Here is a 7,469-nt window from a genome sequence, read left to right on the forward strand (position 1 = left end):
CCCTCTCTGTTGGTCTTCCATTGGCCAGAACTGACTTATCCTCTGCCTTCCTGAGTTCCATGGGACTTCCCATATGCTTTCCTTGAGTTTCTCCTGAAAGGGATTTCTCCTCCTGCCCTTCCCCCATGATAAAAAAAAATGTAATTCTTTTTTTCTACTTCTCCTGGCTTGCCTACACTTCTCTGCTCTAGGGTATCTTATTCCCTGGCCTGGTTTGCTGGGCCATAGTTTCCTATATATTTCGGGGATTTTGTGGCAGGACCCACTGTCTCTGTCACAATATCTATCATTGACTACTCAAATATTGGTATATATTAGGAATTCAAACTATTAATATAGACAAATTAAACATGAACTCTTGTGAGTACATTCATAAAAACCTGCAGCAGCGCTCAGCAAATAGAGAACATTTTGGGGGGAGGAAAAAGCCTCAACAGACTTCACACCATCGAAAGACGTTTAATGTATAGGAGTGCTCATAGTCATCACTGGCATAAAAAAACTCCCGGTATAAACACCATCAGCAATTATTCCACGGCCCAATTATTCCACAGCCGACAATAGCTAAAGTTTCGATGGTCTGCATCAGGGTCTGTGGAGCTTAATGCAAAACTCTGTCCTCTTGGGGTGGCTAGCTACAGACTCTGTGCAGAAGGCTACAATTCTGTCTAAGCTACTGAACTGTAAGTTGGGTTTTCTTTGTTTATTCTGACTACTATAATAAAGATTTGCTTAAGAATTGAAAGTCTACTGGAAAAGCTTCTACTTGGGGATGGTTTAAGTTGGCTGTTTAAGCTACACTATATTTTGCCTAGAACAGTACACCATCCCTGACATGCCCCCTCAAAAAAACTGCAAAAAAAAAAAAATTTATATATATATATATATATAGTACACTTAGCACATGCACATGCCAAAACTAACACAGAATGCTTTATCATATCCCACATTAGGCTATTTTTGCTACTTTAAGCATGCATTAATGCTTAATGCAGCCTAATAAAAGTAACCCATGGAGAGAAAAACTTACTGATGCAGTCAGGCTATTAGTATATTGTTTGTCAATGAAACAGTTACAAACCTTCGTTGTAAGGCAAGAGAGATTGCTTTGTCCATTCAGCCATGTAACATTCTTAGTGAGTTTGCAGGAGCAATGCTCCGTCTAATTTTTGACAGGCTATATATATAAATTTTTGTTTAGTGCAACTTTTTATAAGCTGAGTTTAAATTTGTGCACTGTAAATCAAGTGTGCATTGGCAAATATGATGCAAATAATGTTGAGATTTCAAGTGTTATTTCAGCAATTGTTTTCATGAAAGTAATTTTTCATTAAGAGGTCCTTTTACCAAGCTGCGGTAAAAGGACCTCTGCTGTGGTATCAGCGCGCGTGTTTGCCATGTGCCAAGGACGCCTTTTACTGCAGGGGGTAAAAGGAGTTAAAAAAAAAAAGGAAATGGCCATGTGGTAAGCGAGGTGGTATTTAGGAGGTGGTAAGGGCTCTTGCACTAACCAGAAGCGGAGCCAGGTTGACGGCATGGGGGGAGCGAAAGCAACGCGAGAGCGGACTTCCGCCGGTGCACATTTTCAATGGAACACGACGAGAAATAAATAGGCACCGGCACTGGCAGAACTCTGTTTGCAAGAGCGGCCGCTCCCCTGGCACCCCACCTAGCTATGCCACTGGCTTTAACCAGGCAGAACGTGACACTGCCCAATTATGCTGGGTAAGCTCCCAGCGCTAAAAAAGTAGATAAAGTGCTAGAAACAGTATGTGGTGCATACCAAAACTACCGCCAGGCTCCTGTGGTAGCCTGGTGGTAGGCCAACTTGCCACATGCCATTGCTATGGAATCCCTACCGCGGCATTGAAAATGGGCTCCTAAGTTATTTTAGCATATAGTTTGTTTTAAATGATTAGAAACATCAAATAAATGATATTTTATTTCATATTTTTATGGATAAACATAAGGATAATTATTAGGACTGGTACAAGAATGTTAGGCGCTAGGCAAACCTTTGGTCTTGCTCCCTTCCTCCATTACAGCCTATCTACTAGTGGCAGCTCTGGTGTAATTACACTTTTTTTTATTATACTTTATTCAAATTTACATTTATGCAATCCAACATAAATAAAGATTCCAGAAAAAGAAAAATAGTAGGAAAATCAATTCAACTTGGTAAATTATCCTAACATTATATAGTCCACAATAGGGGTGTAATTATACTTTCACAGATGACGTTCATCCTGGGATCGTGTGGATCATCTCACAAGACTGATTTTGTGCCACAGAAGAAACTGACGCTCTTAAGTTCCCTTCCTCCTCTTGGCCACAGGATGGGGACAGAGCTGCCAGGATACTGCTCACTCACAGCCACTGTCCTTTTTCTACCCCCAGAATGTCAGCATAGTATTATAATTTCTTAAGTGTGACATATTTTGCCATGTGCATAGGATTTCTGCTCTTAGTCACAGCTATTTATTCTGCCTATCATGAAAAACAACCCAGGCCTTAATGTTCCTGTATATGTTGTTTTGTTTTGTTATGTCATCAACTAGTGTTGCTTGTTTTAAATAATTCCTTGTTACAGATGCACATATTGGATAGATAGTAACAGATACATATATATATATATATATATATATATTTTTTTTTTTTTTTTTAATAAACCTCTTGTTCAGGGGCTAGGCAAGGGAAGGGGCCAGGGGCCCCCACTGAACTGGTCTGCACAGGGTCCCGCAGTTGCTAAGACCGGCCCTGCGATTGATTTATTCTCTATACAAACATAAGATTTCCCAATTCTATATGAAGCTTTATTGTCTCCCGATTAGGGCCAGGATTTTATTCACATTTTCCTGTATACTATGTCATGTTTTGAATGGTGAATGTCCTGAATACTTATTGCCCCATTTTGAATTTTCAGGTTCCTTGAGGAGCGGAAGAACTCTAAATTATTCCCTTTTTGCCTTCCCTTCAGCTAAGGGTATTAAGAGTTTTAAAATCATTGATAAGCTCTTTGCCTATGAAGTTCCTAAAATCTGGCAAGCATATGTCTCTTGTTTTATACTTCAGAAAGAAGTTAAAAACTTCCCTTTTAAAAAATCGTTTTGTTAGTCATGATTGAGCTTTCACTATTTGTTGTTAACTTTTTCATCAAGAGGTTGTCTTGATTTTAATCTTATTTTAAACTGCTTCAAACCTTTGGTGTTAGTGGTATATAAACTGTAACCTGTAAGCCTAAAGTCTAGTGCCAACCGGAAACAAAGGTAGAACAGGGCCTACTGGGCTCAACAATGTTTCCAGGTCTAATAGGCCTCTTTTCCCTTGCACCTGGAAGTGTGGCCTCTGGGGAGAAGTTATCAACATGGACTACTGTTAAGACATGCTATTTTACCACTGACATGCTATTTTAGCACAGGTCCCATTTTATGCAGTGAGACCTAGTTACCAATAACTGAAGTCAACAGTAAAACTACACGTTGTAATGGTAACCCACACAGATAACCTTACCCCTGAGTATTCAAATCCAAGGATCCCCCTGCAAGAAACTCTAGCATAGAAACCTGCCACAAGATTTGTTGAAACATTGAAGAGGATGATTTATGTCACACAGCTCCCTTGCATTTCCCCCATAAAGAAAAGTGCAGTAAAAGAGAAAAAAAAATAAGAAAATACAACCTCTTCCAGAGTTCTCAACTCAGTGGCTCTGCCAATGCTGCCATATTGGCTTCTCTCCTGGCCCTGTTGATTTTAATCACATTTTCTATTTCTTGAAGCCTCTGATTTCTCTTATTTGTGTGTTTTGACCAGATTATAAGCTCCATTGAACATGGACTTTCTCCTATGTGTATCTGGACAGCACTGTGTATATCTAGTAGAAGTAACAGTAATAGATCTAGAAGTAATATTCATAAGAACATAAGATTAGTCATACTGGTCCATCTATCCCAGTATCCTGTTTCCAACAGTGGCCAATCCAGGTCACGAGTAACTGGCAGAAACCCAAATTGTAGCAACATTCCATGCTACTAGTCCCATGTGTGTCTCAATAGCAGACTATGGACTTTTCCTTCAGAAACTTGCCTAAAGTGGCAAATAGTTCCAGAGCTTAGCTATTGATTGAGTGAAAAAAAAATACTTTCTCCTATTTGTTTTAAAAGTATTTCCATGTAACTTCATTGAGTGTTCCCTAGTTATTGTACTTTTTGAAAGAGTAAAAAATTAGTTCACTTCTACTCATATCTCCCCACAGTCTTCTCTTTTCCAAGCTGAAGAGCCCTAACCTCTTTAGCATTTCCTCATATGGGAGGAGTTCCATTCCTTTTATCATTTTGGTCACTCTTCTTTGAACCTTTTCTAATTCCGTTATATCTTTGTTGAGATACGGTGACCAGAACTGAATGCAGTACTCAAGGTGAGGTCGTACCATGGAGTGATATAGAGGCATTATAACAATAATGTTGAGAATTTGTACCCTTTATGTATTTGTTACTATGTATCCAATATGTGCGTCTGTAACAAGGAATTATTTAAAACGAACAACACTAGTTGATGACATAACAAAACAACATATACAGGAACGTTAAGGCCTGGGTTGTTTTTCATGATATGCAGAATGAATAGCTGTGACTAAGAGCAGAAAATTTTTCCAAGTGTTTAACACACAGCTACAAAAAGCAGGACTCAGAGAGGATTGGATGACTCAGGAGACTGTGCACAGATCCAGCTCAGGATGTCATTGACCTAAAGTCAATGCCGTCAGTACCTGTATCTCTGAGTTTCTATTACAATGTTATGTTTTCTTTTGTTAGAATAAGTTTAATTAAAAGTTAAATTGAGCTGGCATCAAACAACTTGCCACTGTAAAATCTAGACAGTCTCATTTCCTCTTCCCTTGTTTTACTACTTCACCCTTTTCCTCTACCCCCTAGTTCCTTCATTATCCCATCTTCTCCTGACTTCTGAATTGGGTCTTCATGCTATGTAATCATCTGTCAAAAGGTCTAATGCTTTTTTAAATCTCCCTTATTGCTTACAAAAATCATTGTATTGTTGCAACATGTCAGTGCAGGTGACATGAGGTGACTATACAATTCAATAGCAATTTGTCTTCACTATTCAGATTCCTGAAAGCAGGTGGTAAAGCTGGAAACGAATTTCAGAGCTACCAGTGTGTAGATGACTGTCTGAACTAAGTCTTTTCCCCTTCTAATAAACTTTGTTGTTGCTTTGACTAGGTAGAGTGACTCATTCTGTGACTCTAACTGTGTGGGTGCTGCTTGACAAAGAATCATTATTATGTTTGTACAGGTTAGATGTTTTTTTTATCCATAGGGATTTAATCCATCTTTGGCTGTCATAAAGTAACAGCTTGGCCTGGTGAAAATGTACATTTCAAAAGGAAGAATTCTTCAGTACACAGAAATTCCTTTCAGAAATGATAAAGCCTTGATAGACAGTTCTTGCCTCCCACAGCTGAGGCCTCTATGGGACTTGGGCCTAGCTGGTAGTCCTCCCAACTCTATGATACACCCTTTCTGATGGTAGTCATCTTGTTTCCTGTCTAGGATTCATATATATTTTCAGTTCTTCAAGCTATAAGTTACTAGAACTTTTCTTTCTTCCTCCTTAAAATTGGAAATCCACTTCTTTACATCATTCAGCAGTTTAATTGCACCTTTTTCTTCTTTCTTCAAGATGCATGCTTCTTCATAAGCACATAATTGAAGCCTCCTTTAAAAAGAGGTTTTCAATAAGACATGTCTGTGTGTGTTAAGCAGGCTGGCATTTTGTCTGTGAGATTTCTATGTCAGTTTTGATGTGATATGACTGTGGGCTCTGCCAGTGAAATGTATCTTTTCTCATCTCCATAGCAACCTGTGCTTGGGAGGAGGAGGAAGGAGTTTCTGAGGAGAGAGTCAATACAGAGGGTGTCTGCTCACAAAGTTAAGTCTCAGTGTTGCCAGGTGGGCGGTTTTACCGCCCAATTGGGCGGTTTTCCGCGACCCGCCGCGGGAAATTTTTGCCCGCGGCGGGTTGCGGTTTTTTGGGCTCCTTTTTGGCTTCGGGGCGGTTTTTTCGCAGGCTTTTTCGGCCGCGGTGGGCGGGGTTAATGACGTTTCTGGGCGGGGTTAGTGACGTGGGAGGCGGGGTTAGTGACGTGGGGGGCGGGGTTAGTGACGGGGAGGCGGGGTTAGTGACGGGGGAGGCGGGGTTAGTGATGGGGGAGGCGGGGCCGATGACGGGGGAGGCGGGGCCGATGCCGGCGGGGGCGGGGTTGATGACGGCGGGGGCGGGGGTGATGACGCGGGGGCGGGGGGTGTCAGGGGCGGGGTTTGAGTTTGGGCGGGTTTTGGGCTGGATTTTGGGCTCCTTTGGGCTGGAAAGAAATTTTCCACCTGGCAACCCTGTTAAGTCTGTCAGAAATGAAGGTTACAGGTAAGAGAGAAATGGAGAAAGCTTAAGAGTGTTCAGTGTACCGCAGTACATTGTTGTAATTTCCTGGAAAAAAGGGAGGCAAATCCTACCCATTAAAATACTTTTTACCTTAGGTGGAAGCACAAGGCACCACATATATAAGGATCATCAGAGCTGGTGCTGGGGGCTCTTGTCAGGTCGGCCCCTGAACTCAAGGATGCTCCTGAGGAGACATTACATAAGCATTGCATCGCCATATTGGGACAGACCAAAGGTTCATCAAGCCCAGCATCTTTTTTTTCTAACAGTGGCCAATCCAGGTCACAAGGACCTGGCAAGATCCCAAAAGAGTAAAACAAATTTTACGCTACTTATGCCAGGAATAAGAAATGGATTTTTTTCAAGTTCATATTAATAATGTTTTTTTCTTTTCAGAACTTCTCCAAAACTGTTTTAAACTCTGCTAAACTAATTGGTTTTACCACATTCTGTAGCAGTGAATTCCAGAGTTAAATAACATATTCAGTGAAGAAATATTTTTTTCTGGTGTGTTATAAATTTAATACTTGGTAGCTTCAGTGCTTGTCCCTTAGTCCTTGTATTTTTGGAATGGGTAAACAAGTGATTCACATATCCCCCTTCCACTCCACTCATTATTTTATAGAACATGACGGGGAACCTGCTATTTCTCTCTGCCAAAACCTGCTGGCCGCCAGCTCCTGAGGACACAGCCTAAGGAAAAGGTGGCCTGTGCAGGCAGAAGACCTCAACCTGTTCCATCTAGCCTACTGGATTAATTTTGGCCTTCACTTTTGTACACCTGGCTTGAGGGTTATGTGGCAGGGCATTTTTGAAATAACCTCTAAATATGATTTTGGATGTTTTGCTGAAAATGTCCAAAAATCAAGTGGTGAACATGGTCATTTTCAAACCTAAATAAATTCTGTCTTTTTGTTTCAAAAAATGGCCATTTCCTAGATGCTTTTAGATGTTTTGTGTTCGGTGTGTTTTTCTTTTGTGACCATTTTCGGAAAAAAAAGTCTAAGTGAAAA

This window comes from Microcaecilia unicolor, chromosome 1 (genome assembly GCF_901765095.1).
Source record: "Microcaecilia unicolor chromosome 1, aMicUni1.1, whole genome shotgun sequence".
NCBI lineage: Eukaryota > Metazoa > Chordata > Amphibia > Gymnophiona > Siphonopidae > Microcaecilia > Microcaecilia unicolor.